At 39.6% G+C, this 15,551-nt stretch overlaps 1 protein-coding gene and 1 long non-coding RNA gene across 2 annotated transcripts in view; both read right to left on the bottom strand.

Moving 5' to 3' along the window:
* The window catches only part of LOC115414686 (chromodomain Y-like protein 2), a 52,208-nt gene that overhangs the window by 29,562 nt on the left and 7,095 nt on the right, over window positions 1-15,551 (bottom strand). The gene's annotated exons all lie outside the window — the stretch shown is intronic.
* LOC115414737 (uncharacterized) lies at window positions 3,302-11,298 on the bottom strand. Its single transcript, XR_003934712.1, has 3 exons — window positions 11,288-11,298; window positions 5,834-5,841; window positions 3,302-3,366 (listed from the first exon to the last, which is right to left on the bottom strand). It is a non-coding gene; the product is annotated as an uncharacterized LOC115414737 (long non-coding RNA).

The following is a 15,551-nucleotide window of genomic DNA, read 5'->3' as shown; positions in this document are numbered from 1 at the left end:
GTGGAAACACCGTCATCTTCTCCAACATTGATTCTCCAGTCAAACCCATGGAGTTGGATCAATGACAGTGGATGGACACACTGGGTCACGTTCAGTTAATGACAGATTGGACTGAAAAAGACACTGTTTATTCAGTTTGATCTGTTTCTGATAAAATAACCATCAACTTTAATCTGAGCTTTAATGAACATCTACATGATCAGTGAATTAAATATAGGAAAATATCTGATTTATACTGATGAAATACAAACTACAGAAGATAATATTATAACAAATGGAGATAAATCACTTAAGAAAGGTTAGATATAGAGTAAATTCATTTGTGAACTGACATTAAAGTAGTGCTGGACCTTTATGGGTTAATAAACACTGTTTATTGCTTGTGATGTTCATTGTTTGGTTTAATATTCTTCATCTGATCATTTCAGATGGTCCATGCTGTCTCATCAGTGTTGTGTCACAGTGGTCTGGCTCTGTCCATGACTCCTGAGTCTATTGGACCTCTGGAATCTATCAGCACTTATCACAAGGTGAGCCACACAGCCTCTATTAACAACCACTGTTTACATCAGATCTGTGTCCAGAATGTCACTGTATTTCTGAGGTTGTGATGTTGAGGTTTTGTGTTGACAGGTGAATTGTCTGGTATGTTTCTGCGGGACAGGGGGTCTACCTACCATCCTTTTCTCCTGACACCATTCACAGACCCCCAGGAACCACAGCAGGCCTACAGTCATGTCCATGCCAGGACAAGGGCCAGGATCCAAACGACCTTTGACCTCCTGAAGGAACGCTTTCACTGTCTTCACCACTTGAGGGTCAGCCCTTTGAGGTCATGTGACATCACTGTGGCCTGTACTGTCCTCTACAATGTGGCCTGAGGGAGCACCCCCCCCCCCCCCCCTCCAAAGTGCATCACACATGGACTGGGACAATCCTGCCATCTTCCCTGATGACTGCAGTGGTCAGCTGGTCAGCTGGTCAGGGACCAATATGTGTTCAATTATTTTGGTTAACATGAATGATTTAAGTTAAATATGTCCAGCAGGGGCAGAGGAATTTGTGTTTTGTTTTGTTTTTTTGTTATTCAGTTTAAATTGATTTGGCCTGTTTTGATGTTTGTGCTACATACTGTGTATATACTGTATGTATACTGTATTTATACTGTGTGTGTACTGTGTGTATACTGTGTGTACTGTGTTGCAGGGAGGCTACTGCATCCATTCATTTGTCTGTTCATTTGTTATGTATGGATTTGTCCTGCATTTCTTTCAGTGTACAGACATGTATATTTCGTTCAGTGTACAGACATATGGGCTGTATTCTTCCTTTGAATGTGTATTTATTCTTCTGTTCTATCATATGCTTTAGTTCTGTTCTTTCTATCTTGTACAGTCACTGTGTGACTTCAGTTTTAAAGGAGCTGATGGTTTTACATGCTTTGATTGATCCTTATTCAATAAAGGAACATCATGTTACTTTGTGTGTATTTATATTTATATGACATATATGGTCTATGGGAAACTGTCATTTATCTAACTATAAATAATACAGAGACTGAAAGGGTAAATGTAATCAAATTCCTTGGAATAACTATACAAAAGAAGTGAAGTTATTTTATGTTGTAGTTCATGGAGGTGTGGGGGAATACTGACTGAACTAATACAAATTCAATCAGAATTATTCAGAAAAGGCCAATACCACCGATCAGTACAGTGTCCTATAGGGAACACACACATCAGTTTATGACCAAATTAAAAATTTTAAAGTTTAGTGACTTAGTCCACTTTAAAACAACCCAATTTATGTTAAAAAAAAAAATTATTGCCTGTTCATATTCAGAGCTTGATTAAAATATGTGAAATTATTTCTAATTTCAGAGGAAGTCATGTGTTCAACAAACCCTATGTTAGAACAAATACGACGACATTTAGTCTGTGTGTCGGAAGAAATGTTTGGAACAAGTTCAATCCTGAGTCCAATCCTGAGTACAACGCTATTTATGTTTAAAACTATGTTCAAATGTCATGAAAATATATGAAGAAAGTGAATGTTCATTTTTCCACTCAAACTATTGAATTAAGTTTTTTGTTGTTTCTATCGTTACTAAGCTAAAGGCATTGGTATCTATTTTATTTCATTTTGTTTGGTGATATGAAGCAGAATGATCTTAGGCTTCAACCTATTCCTTTACAGACTCTTTAGTTTTTAAACATTGTATCTGCATAAATGTCTAATGTTTGAAATGACTGAATAAACACAATTGAACTAAACTGATCTAATGATTGCAAAATCATCTAAAATCATAATTTATATAAAATTATTGAAATTAATAATCACAAATGTTTATATACTGACAGTGGGTCTAGTTCCTGTGGTTCCATTGTTTAATGGGCAGTGAAATTACTACTGGTTTCCATTTGTGGCGACTGTTGACTGAGATAAGGGATGAGACTAAATGAATCCTGGAACTTAGCCTGGTCTGGTGCAGGCTAGCTCCACAGAATAAATCTCCATGGTAACTTATATCAAAACATATCCTGCTTTCCCCTATCCTGCTTTTGTGAAACTGGATCATGAATAAGTTGAGCCAGGATGACCAACATATCCTGGCTTAATCCCTTATCCTAGTTTTGTGAAACAGGCCCCTGGTGACACATTTGGGGTATACCCTGCATTTAAACTTTGGCAGGATCAGCTCTGACACCCCTGTGACCCTCACAAGGACTAAGCAGTTCAGAAAACGGATGGATTGTTGGAATTGGGATTGTATGTGGAAATAACAAATAGTCAGTGCATTACCTCCAAAAGGTGTTGCTTTGTAATGCCTCTAGGTTGCCAATCCAGACAGGTGGAGCAGCAGAACCGAAGCATTAAATGTGGATCGGGGCTAGTTTGATTTTAAGACAGTCAAATGAACTCTTTTAAGTGTTTACATGGTTTTGGGCCAGGAGACTAAAGTTTGGTGGGAGGGTTTCAAGAGAGAATTAACACAGCTGTGGTAAGAACTGCTCACTATGGTCTCAGATGTTTTGTGCACATTAACAGGAATAAACAACCACTGATGGGAAAGCCAGAGGGATGTCACTGAAATAAAAATTAGGATGCTAACAGTTGCAGGTACTTAGCAACACTGCAGAGAGAGACGCATGAAAAGAACAGAAGAAAACAGGACCTTTTAGACCAAAGAGGCTGCATTTAAATGAGATGCAGGGGGCATCCTCCCTTATGGCTCATATATGATCACTTTACATATGTAAATAGGTACGTCCATTTCTAATGTTGTCAAACATTACCGTCTTCCAGTGCATTGGAATGAGCATTTCTCAATCAATCCATCAGAGGGCACCGCACTTAATTAACATACTGACTGAATACCACGAAGAAGAGTAAAGATTTGGAGATAAAGAAGAAGAAGAAAGTCAAAAATAACAAACCTGGTGAGGACAGGAGGTATTATTAGTGTGGATACTAATGTAAATATTGAAAAGGAATGTTGTGATAAATATATTGGTAGTTTTTCACTATCTCACACAGTCACTCTTTGAGAAGTTCCACAATTTCTGGAAATTATTCTCTTCAAATCTCAACACTGCCTCCACAGATCCTGGTGTTACTGCTCCGTATTCTTCCTCGGGGTTCACATTTGCAAGCTTCCAGAAAACGGCAAGACTTACACATGAAATGTACGCAGAAGATGGGCGGAACGCTCCATCTGTATCCGTCTGCGTCTTTAATGTAGAGCATAAATTCACTTTAAACATCCTGTAATCCCAGCAGTAGAACTGAGGTCACACAATCTGCAACAGTATCCTCCACTGACCACACTGAGTCACATCAGCCATCAGCAGAGAGTCAACGATAAGGTGAGGAGAACTCACTTTCACTTGGAGAATTATGTATTGAGGTCGGGATTGAGGACAGATTGAGGTCTGTGAGCAGGGGGGTGGGCATCCAGCACATCGTCCTGTCTCCCCTCCCCAAAATTTTTTTTCACAGCTTTATCTACAGAGCTATATAACCCACCCACCACGTCCTCCACATACAGGTCTGTCACGTTAGTTGTACAGGGTGGGGAAGCAAAATTTACAGTGAACATTTAGTTGTTTTTTTCTCAGCAGGCACTACGTCAATTGTTTTGAAACCAAACATATATTGATGTCATAATCATACCTAACACTATTATCCATACCTTTTCAGAAACTTTTGCCCATATGAGTAATCAGGAAAGCAAACGTCAAAGAGTGTGTGATTTGCTGAATGCACTCGTCACACCAAAGGAGATTTCAAAAATAGTTGGAGTGTCCATAAAGACTGTTTATAATGTAAAGAAGAGAATGACTATGAGCAAAACTATTACGAGAAAGTCTGGAAGATACTATTAAAGAAGAATGGGAGAAGTTGTCACCCGAATATTTGAGGAACACTTACGCAGGTTTCAGGAAGCGTGTGAAGGCAGTTATTGAGAAAGAAGGTGGACACATAGAATAAAAACATTTTCTATTATGTAAATTTTCTTGTGGCAAATAAATTCTCATGACTTTCAATAAACTAATTGGTCATACACTGTCTTTCAATCCCTGCCTCAAAATATTGTAAATTTTGCTTCCCCACCCTGTAGAAGTATCCCCCCCACACACACACACGCGTACACACACATATTTTTTCAGGCATTGGGGGGGGGGGGGGGCAGTAGGCTGATTATGCCATTAGGGCTTGGTTCAAAAAAGGTTGAGAATCCCTGGTGTGGGCTGAAGGCCGAGGGTTTTCAAGTTCGGCCACGTTATGTTTTATATTATGATCAAAGTTTCCCTTACTCTCAACATGGCATTACATAAAACATGTATGCAAACACTAAAAATTTCCGCTTCCACTGGCTGTCCTCTGATGCCTTTTTTGTTTTGTCAGTGTAAAATATTAACATCTATGACATCAATGCCTGACAGACAGATTACCTTGTATATTAGTTTCTGTATGTACGGCTGTACTGCTGTGAGGTGAACTGAATCAAATTATACCCAGCAATACTGCCTTCAAGCTGACTTTTAAGGATTGTGCGACTGATTCTAAGTCATACACAGAGATGTTTTTTCTACTCCTGTTGATTGGTGAACAATTGTCGGCTTACAAACAAAATACAATGGAGGAAGGCAACCTCATGAAAATGCGCTGATGTATTCTTCCCCATTGTCAGTAAATTTTCTTCTGATTTTGCAAAGTAACAAAAACTACACAAAAGGGAGAAAATCTTAGATGAATTAGTACTGTCAAAACTTGGCTAAGACTAATTTTAAAAGGCTCAGTGTGTGACTATTGTATTTTAATGGGAGCATTGTATTACAGGTTGTATGTAGCATTAATGTTGCTAGGCTAGAGATCTTATTTGAGCATGACCTTCAGTCTTGCGTAGCCAGACTGATCACTACACTGTAATACTAAGCCAGTGCTGGAGATAGGTCTAGCCTCAACAACAGTATTCTGGAATAGGGCAAAAAACCCTTCTGGGTTGTTTGGATAACTTTAATGACTCAGTGGTGCGAGGAGCAGGAACGTCAGTGCCTTGGAAAAATGTTGGAGAAAACATTCAGTGGAACATTTGCACATGAGGAAGCAGGACATGCTATTAACATGACAAAATACCTGCAAAATAAAGCACCACATAAACAACTTAGTTATATATAGTTGTAGCTAGGGGCTTGTGCGATCATCTACTCTAAAAACAGGAACATAAGGAAAGTGGGAAGGAGAATTTAGACTGAAACAGTTAGCAGAATTTTTTCAGTTAAAGCCTTTAACGTGTCCTCATTTATAATATTCATTGAGTCTGCGTTACCTGGCAGACTTGGTCTGATGTGTGATGTGTTCTGCTGCTGTTGAAAAATCATGACTGACAAAATAGTGACTTCAGATAGCAAAAAATTACAGCAATGCTGTGAGCTGCTGGTCTGGTTTCTGGTCTCTGGTCTTCTGGTGATATGTAATAAGCCTGATTTCTAAGTCAAAGTAAGACTGTAAAAACATTGTTGGTTTGTCATAAATCTTGGGCAGGACACATTAGGCCATTAGGCCAACATTAATAATAATAATTCAGATCATGTATGACTCAAAAGATTATCAGGTGATCTTCTGGCCACATCGCCCAGCCTTATGTTCTTACATGAAATTTGTGTTGTGTTGGTCATTTGTTGACATTGGTTAACTCCAAAGACACTTTTACACAGAGATCCCGGAAAAAAGGTGAGATCATGATCCCACCTTTTTGCCACCACTGACTGATTTCCACAGCCAAGCCAAAGGAGTAACAGAGGTGAGACAGACTGGACTTTACACAGTGGACCTGCGTTCAGGCATCAAAGAGGCCGTGACACAGTAAATTATATAGCGCTTAGTGCGACGTATAACTTGCGCATCGGAAATACCCTGAACATAGTGATGTTGCTAACCTCTCCAGAGTTAGCCCGTCTTTCACCGTTCCACAAATGTTTGCACAGATAGAGTCCTCCGCCCAAAGTGACAACAGCTGGTGGATCTTGGCATCTTCCCAGTTCAACATTTTTCTGGTTGCGTTGATATGTTTGTTTACTGTACACGGGCCACGCCATTTTTAAATCCCCCCGCCATGGGGGTTGCACGTGCATACATCATCAAAACGTCACACCTTGGTTACAGAATGAGAGGTATTCCTTTTACATAGCGTTCCAGAACCATGATTCCACCTTTATCACAGCTCTGTCACTACCTCCAGAGGTACTACAGAGCCACGATAAAGGTGGGACCAAATGACCCAACCATTTCGTTCACACAGACGTCGTTCTGGAATAAAGGCGAAATATTCCCATAACAGAAGTGCTGTGTATAAGGGTCTTATATGTCCATTTCCAAGTGAATGATTGTCTCAAGCACCTCTCTCTATGAACAGCACATATACTAATATCTGTGTGGGAGAATCTGCTAAGTTTTAGAATAAAATTCTACACTTCCTATCAAGTCCCTCAGAGCTTCTCCTCAGATCTTCTATAGGGGCAACAGTATGCAACACCAGCTACTATAGTGGAAGCTGGATTATGTCAAGAGATAAGCACCCTAACACAGTGGCACAGCCAGAAAAATGACACTGGGTGTGCCTTGGAAAAATGGAGTATGCCACTTTCATTTTCTCAAACACAAACAGCTATAGACCTTGAAAAAATGAAACAATCCATAATACTCATCAATACATAGTGATAAGTTATTTAAAAAAATACTTTGGTCATTCTTTGGGTGCTATTATTAACAGTGTAATAATTCTTTAAGTTTATAAAATAAACAAAAGGCATATAGACAACAATCAGGCAGATAATTTATTGATAAACTGATAGCCTGTCTGTGCAAGGTGACAGCTTACAGGGCAAGATGGCATGGCTTGGTCTTAAAAACACCAGCAACAAGAGGCTATTTAGTCTGTCAGTGAGCATGCTTGCTCTAATTCTGGTTTTTATCCTATTGGCTGTTGAAAACCGGCGCACTGCTGTAACACTTACAACAAGCAGTGTGATCAGAACCTGAAGGAAACAGTTCATAGTGGGGAATACATCTTTATTACAGGAGTCTAGGATTTCTTGTTTGATGCTGTATTCAAGTTATTCATATTTTTGGTACCATTTGTAGGAGAAATGCCGGTTCTTGCCACTAGCTGGATCACAAGTATAGGGAAACACACATTCGGCTGGCAGGCTGGCTCATCCACTGACGATAAATCCTCTATGACCAGTAGGTCGTCTGCTACTGCAGGGGGACATTTCTACGACCGCTTCCCCTTCAGTCTCCAAGACGTCCGCATCTACGTTATCCACCAGCGCAGGCACTGGTGGCACCACAGCCGACTGAGGTGCACTTGTGGAGGCAGGTGACCGAGAAACATCCCTCTCAACTGCTGTCGTATTTGTAGGATGGTCATCAGACTCCTCAATGCACCGCTTTTTGAAATTAAAGATTCAGAGGGACGTCTGTTTCATTTTAATTTGTATGCTATTATTGTAGCTATTCTTAGCCGCAGCTAATAACGGGGTTGCACTCCTGTTTCCCACATTGATGCTTGTTGATGTCGTCACATGACCTGACCTCTGACCTGTGAAGGTGTGTTTGATTTGTTGGCAGGCTGTATGATGTTGCAGCTGCATTTTTTTTTTTTTTTTTTTTTTTTACGAAAGTGATCAAAGATATATGTTTAAGTCTAAACCAATAGTTATCACAAATACGCCACATAATACCCAACATTTCTCCACAAAACTTCGTAGTACTTAAATTAAGAATTACAATATTTTCTTCTGCTTTGCTTATGTGTGCCAGCAGTCTGACAACACGGCACCAGCATGTTCAGGCACATGTGTAGCTATGCCTCTGCCCTGACACAACCTTCATATAAACACACAACCTTGGACCAATAATATTAGTGAAATTGAGTGAAATTAGATTTTCTTTCCTTATACATAGAAATATCAGACACTTTCACAAAAAACAAAGAATAAGACCTAGATAATAGCTGTAGTTAGTATAGAATCCTTAACTGTAGTTCAGTTACAATTGTGTGGCCATGCTGCTGTTTGTATGGTTGTAACACTGCTTCAGCACCTGTATCAGACTTCATTTCTAGAATCCTCACACTATTCCACAAAGTCACCACATTTATTTAAAATAAATAGAACCAATTCAGCCTTCTGCAAGAATATCAGAGGCCCAGTGAGTTCATACATAATGCTCCTTTGTTACATCTCTGTTAGAACAGTAAGAGTTCATTAAAGAGTCAAAAACAGAGCCACTGTGCCATCCAATATGCCTAAAAAAAAACAAAACAAAAAAGGTTTATTGAGGTAAAAAGTAGGGATGCACCGATACCACTTTTTTCCAGACTGAGTACGAGTACTTACATTTGAGTACTTGCCGATACCGAATACCGATACGAGTACTCAATAATCCCATTCCAGTTCTTAGTTCCTTTTGTAAATGTGCTTTATTGTCATTGTCATTAGTCTGACTGGAAAAAAGTGCTGCTACTGACATTTAATGTGTTGGAATGAGCGTTTGTCAGTTAATCCACCAGGGGGTGCCGCTCTGAATTAACCATACTGGACAAATACCACGAAGAGGAGTAAAGTTTTTTGAGAAGAAGAAGAAGAAAGTCAGTAATAACAAACATGGAGACGACAGAGGCAACACTAATGTGATACTAATACTGCAACATTTTCACTGAAAAGGTTTAACAGCTTAGCTTCAGCAGGTAGAGAAAAGAGAAATGAGTGATAAGTTTTGCTTTCACTTCTGTTGGCGGCGGTCCGCACCGCTCAGTACACCCGCTAGTATTCTCATTCTGTTTTAAGCATCCGCTAGCACCTGGTAAGCGGATGGAATGTACGCAGAGGATGGACAGAACGCTGCGTCCGTATCTGTCTGTGTATTTAACGTTACTTGCAGTCAGCGTTACTTTTATCACCGTCATTTATTTTGAAAAATCTCCACACTCTTCACACTCCCCACACATTATTCCACCGCCGCGTACCTGCTGCAGTGAACTGGGAATGTCACATGGCCGTAAGTGGTATCGGTGCATTTGTATCGGATATCTTTTACGAGTACGAGTACACACACTGAGTATCGGAGCCGATGCCGATCGGTATCGGTGCATCCCTAGTAAAAAGACCACTCCTCGAACACCTTCCTTAAACTGCCTTTATGGTTAATGAAAACTCTAGTCCAACGAGTGCTGAATGATGTGCAGTCAGACATCACGCCTGTAATATGAGTTGCAGTTGCAGAGGGAACTGCAAATTTTGCTGGGGTCCCCTTACATGTGGAGAATCTGATTTGTAGCATCACTTTGCTTCATTTAGAACAGCATGTTGTGACACTTTGTATCTTTATTGTATAACTACAGCATGTTTGTATTTGTAGGCATTCCGTAAAATTAATTACAACCAATTAAACTGTTCTTAGTTGAATGTAAGATGATGTCTGTGATATGTGTAAAAGATGTGTTAAAACACACACCACTGTTGTAAGCCAGAGTTTAGCACCTGTACCGGTACAATGGTTTTATATTAAGAGGGGAAACATCACATTTGATCCAAGAAACTACACTTTCATCTAATATAAAGATAGATGATTTTAAGAAATCTATTTTCAGAACATACTACTACTACTACTACTACTACTACTACTACTACTACTAAACATGTTTTCTGTAAAATCTCTGTCTTTTTACCCATTTGTCATGTGAAACCAGGGAGAAAATGGGTCAACACTGAAATGATCATCTGACTATTATCTTGTCCCAAACTAGTGGTGTTACATCTCTTTCCATGCTGCAATCATGCGTGGTCTCTCACCATTTTTTTCCTACTGTAACTGTACTAATATGTTCCTTATTCATTTAATTTACAAAACTTGAAATGAATGGAGCAAAGATAACATCACTTCTTACTTGTCAAGTCCGTAATGATTTCAGAAAGGGATTTAAAGCAGATGTTTTAGTAGCTGCTCATCATGTGTTCTGATGTGTTGAAGCACATTAACAGGAGAGCTGCAGGGGTGTTGCTGAAATAAATAGAAAACTTCAGATGCTTTCAGTTTCTGACAATGTCAAACCTTATAAAAGCATGGGGAAGAGGGAAAAAAACATGCCACAAAAAGTGGAAAAGATGAGAAAGAAAGAGACAGAAGGGCTGACTTGTATTCACAGATCTGAAAGGTTTAGTAACACTTGCTTAAAGTTAAGCTGGAAGAGTGGAGGTGGGTTTATCCTTCTCCCACTGCCAAATTCCTCCTCAGCATCCTCCAAGCCAAAACACATTCAGAAAGATACACAGTGGTTTCTCTGGGATGAGAAGATCATGCTACAAATGAATTTAAAGATGAGCATTGGTAAGATTTTATTAATACCACTGTCCATTCTGCTTATTGGTCTGATTATTTTACACATTTCTTTATTGATTCCTTATCATTTTTCTGTGAAAAAAAAGGGAAAAAAAGAGCAAGCTATAATAGAGCTGCATAATATATCATTTGAGCATCGTCATTGCGATGTATGTGTGCACAATAAACACATATCAGGTCCTGCAATGTAGGAGGCAAACAAACTCAGCGTGTTCTCATCTAATTTCAGGTGCACCTGGCACACCCTGCACACAGAAATCTACCAATCAAAATCATTCTTAATCAGTTTGCCGAAGCAGACCACGCCCCTGCACATGGAATGAGTCGCTGGTAACAACGTTGAAAAATGAGCAACAAACAAGAGAAAATCACCGAAAACAAAGACCATTTACGTTGGCACCACACAGCTATTATATCCTCCTGAGTATCTTTTCATATCGCGATATATATCACAGGATTAAAATTTTTTTAAAAAAAATCACAATATCAGTTTTTTCCAATGTCGTGCAGCCCTAAGCTACAACTGTTTTCCTATGTATGAGATAGTGCTGGTTGATATAATCACTACATAATGAAGTCTTCAATTACTACTGCTGTCTCTTGGCACTAAAAATGGTACAGTATAGGATATGAATTAATCAGTATCAAAAAAGAGTTACATAATCTTCAATAGATTGCGACTCAATAAAAATAGAAAATATATACACTAACAACTTGAACATGTATTAATTGCTGCATTCTGAAATTCTAACTTTATTAATAAGGGTATGTACATTTAACAAAGGTTAATTCACTAAAGAAAATGCAAAAAAAAAAAAAAATTCTATACTATATACTATATTATAGGGGTACTGTGATAGAAATAATTCCCATTTGGATCTACCCCTTTCTGTGATCTGTTCAATCTTCATATTTGTTTGTATTGTCTTGAGATGTGTGGAAAAACAGAGAGAGTCTAAATGTCAGCAAATATTTCCATAGAGGAAAAATTTTATGACTTATTGTTTTATCTATGCTACGGTATGGTGCTATATGAAAAACGCATAAAGGTAATTAAAATCAGTATACTTTAGGTGGAAATGAGACATGCATATGACTCAGGTTTGCCTTGATCACAATGTGTATTTATTAATTGTTTAGTCAATGAAAATGTTGATGTTATTGTTAAAGTCATAAAATCTTTAGGCCTGTTAAAGCTATACCTACCGATGTGGCATTTCTCACAGCACTTAGTAAAAGTTTGAACATGAACAACCCGCCTCCCTCCAATGCCCCGCCCACTTCCCCTGCCTGAGCTCTGATGCTCTCCTCCTCTCACCTGATGTGCGCTGTGGAAGCGGAGGTGGAGGCGGAGGTCTGGTCTGCTTCAGTGTGTCCGTGGACCCCTCCCTCAGCAATCAGACACATCATCCACCTGCCGCAGCCCCTGTTTCATCAGTAGACCCTGTATTTAAGGGTCTGGTCTGTGCAGTGCTGGGTGAGTGTCTTCACTTCACCTCATCAGCTGGCAGATGAGGTGCCCAAGCGACGGGCGCGCGCACTGTGAACGCGCGGCCTCCGTGAATTTTCGGTGGACATTTGAGGTTTCATAGTCCATATATTTATCATCCTGCATAATCCTGCATTGTGTGACACCATGTACATGTACATGTAGGAGTCCCACGGTCATAAAAGCTGAGCTTTGTGCAGACCTGTCTGTTTAGTCCATTACACCAGACTTCCAGACTTTTATCTCCATCCTTCATTCACCGGACTCCTGTTTGTTCCCCTTAGTTGTTTCTGTTAATAAATCCGTTTTTCTCCTTCCACATGTGCATTTGAGTTCTATCCATTCACATCCTAGACAGAAGACTGTGGTCAGTGACAGGAGGGGCAGTGTGAAGGAAGTGTCAGATTCAGAGGTACGCTTATCGGATGCGGGGACAGCGATAATGGATCGGATGCTGGACAGCCGTAATGGATGATTGACAGGAGGCTCAGCCAGGTTTGGCCAATTATTTCTTTCAGACCGAATAAAATGACTGGTCAGAATTTTATCAGAAATATGAGCAATATATGAGAATCAAACATTTTGGAGTTTCAATACCTGGTGGATTTCTTTTACATTTTGGTTTGACACATGCTTATTAGGAGCATTTTAAGATGACAAAAGAAAGGTGTAAAAATGCCACATCATATGGTATAACATTAAGTAGGTGTGCTGCTTGGTTCAAAAGCAGTCACCCCTATGCTTAAAATCTCAAATATATGGCATCCCTGGAATGTAAGCCTGCGTTCTTTAAATGATCATTTTGCAGATATTCCAACTAGCACTGTTGTTCTCTTTCTTTGTGAAATCAAGCCACACATTGTACCGTTCTTCCTCTCTAGCCTTTGTCTTTTTGAGTACTTATGTATTTTGGGTCAAGGATCAGACTGGCGAAAACTGCTTATTGATACGACCAACACTTTTTTAGTTAAGAGTTGTTTTTAAAATTACAATAGGCTTACGGGCGGCCTGAGGACAAGTCCATTCACAGCTGCAAATGGGGGGGCTGAATCTGGATCAATGGAAACACCGGGACATGATGGGAGAACCGGGTCTGGCTGTGATCACAAACTAACAAGGTCAGTCTGGTTCTTACTGTGGCCCGGTTCCACTCCACTGGTCCCCGGTCAGACCCAGCCTGTTAACGCCCCCCTCCAGACCCCCCCCGCCCCCGCCCCCCAATGCCATAACACAGAGCCAGACATGTTCTGTCCTGTGTACCAGTGCTGCCTTGACAGACCGTTCTGCGCAGACTCAGATTACACGGAACGCACTTCAGTGGATCAGGACACAGGATGGCAGTGAGTCGCAATAAACCATCATGTTCAGTCCTGTGTCAAAGTCTATGGCCCACATTGATGTCAATACAAAACAAAATGAGGGCCATTATATTTCTTCCTAATCTGTGTGTTACACCATAAGTTTAGTCAAGTCATCAAGTAATGTGAATGTAATGAAGTCATACAGTCATGATGTGAAGCCCTTTCAAAGACATATATAAAGTCATTATGAATGTGTTCTTTCCTGTTACTTTTTATTTCAATACAAAACAAAATGAGGGCCATTTTTTCCTGATCTGTGTGTTACATCAGTAACCTTAGCTCAGCTCCCCATTTTATTAAATCTACTGCTTCTAGAACCCGTGGTTTCCCATGGGGCAATGTGCTAGTATACAGTATTTCAGCTAAAATCAACTAATTACAACACTACCTCGAATGAAAATACAGAAGAGTGATGGAGGGGTGAAACTGTTCACTGCTCCAATACTCTCAGATCTGCTGAACTCTGTGAAGTTGGGTAAACTACCTCGGGACCAGTGGTGTAGTCCAGGGTATACAATGGTATAAAGAGTATACCTACTTATTTTTCAGTCATTGCATATACCCACTTCTAGACAGGGCTGTGCAATTAATCGAAATTCAATTACGATTTCGATTATTCCACTCAACGATTACAAAAATTATGTAATCGAGAAAAAAACGATTATTAATTTGGAGTTGTTTTAATTCACACGCACGCAAGCCACCATGAGTTGCTCGGCCCCGCCCCCCTCCAAGCTACAGCTTGCCAGCTAGCCGGCAGGTCCACCCCACAAGGAAAGTTGTACCTAGCGGTCTTGAAAAATGGCAGGAGAATAACAGCAGAAGCACTTGGCAAACAAAAAAGGCAAGTCAACTTCAATTGTATGGAATCACTTTGGGTTTGATGAAGAAGACGAAGAGCAAAAACACATCACGTGCAAAAAGTGTTTCGTAGTTGTGTCCACACCAACCGGTAACACAACAAACCTTTTTAACCATCTAAAGTTTAACTACCACCACCTTTATAATAATCTTATGAAAAACCAAAACACAAAAAAACCAACTCCGTCTACAACTTCGTCCGCAATGCAATCTTCAATCTCCGAATCTCTTTACGCTGCAATTCCCTACTCATCAACATCGGAGAGACACCAAAAGATAACAGAATCCATTGGCCATTACCTGGTCAAAGGTATGTGCGCCATTAACACCACTGACAACTGGGGCTTCAGACAAATGGTGAATACACGGGACAAATGCTAGGTTTTGCCTTCAAGACATCATTTTACACAAGCTGCTACTACACTGAACATACTTGAATTTATAATTTGCGCTTAACGTTTTTTTTTTTTTTTTTCATTGCTCCAGTTCTATGGCAAGTCTATAGCAGTTTAATTCCAGTGTACTATTTGTTTACAAAAGGAAACATACTTGAATTTACAGTATACTTAATTGCATTCAAAGATTTTTTTTTTGTTTCGTACAAAAGTGAACATACTTTGTTTCATTGTTTAAAAGCTTTATTTATGTTTAAAGAGTATATTTTACATTGTTTTTCGAGAAAAAAAACAACTCTAAGGTTAACAGATAATCATTTTTAATAATCGTGATTTCAATTATTGCTAAAATAATCGTGATTGTTTTTTTCTATAATCGAGCAGCCCTACTTCTAGATCTCCCTAATGCGCACCATTCAGTAGTCTTTGAGCCAAATTGCCCATGTTTTTCCCCTAGGATGATGAAGCCATGACCCGCCCCACTGCCTCTAATTGGCTAGCACTTGGTACATTCACTGATTAGATTTAGATTTAGGC

Source organism: Sphaeramia orbicularis, chromosome 3 (genome assembly GCF_902148855.1).
Source record: "Sphaeramia orbicularis chromosome 3, fSphaOr1.1, whole genome shotgun sequence".
NCBI lineage: Eukaryota > Metazoa > Chordata > Actinopteri > Kurtiformes > Apogonidae > Sphaeramia > Sphaeramia orbicularis.
This window is presented reverse-complemented; position numbering and strand designations above follow the sequence as displayed.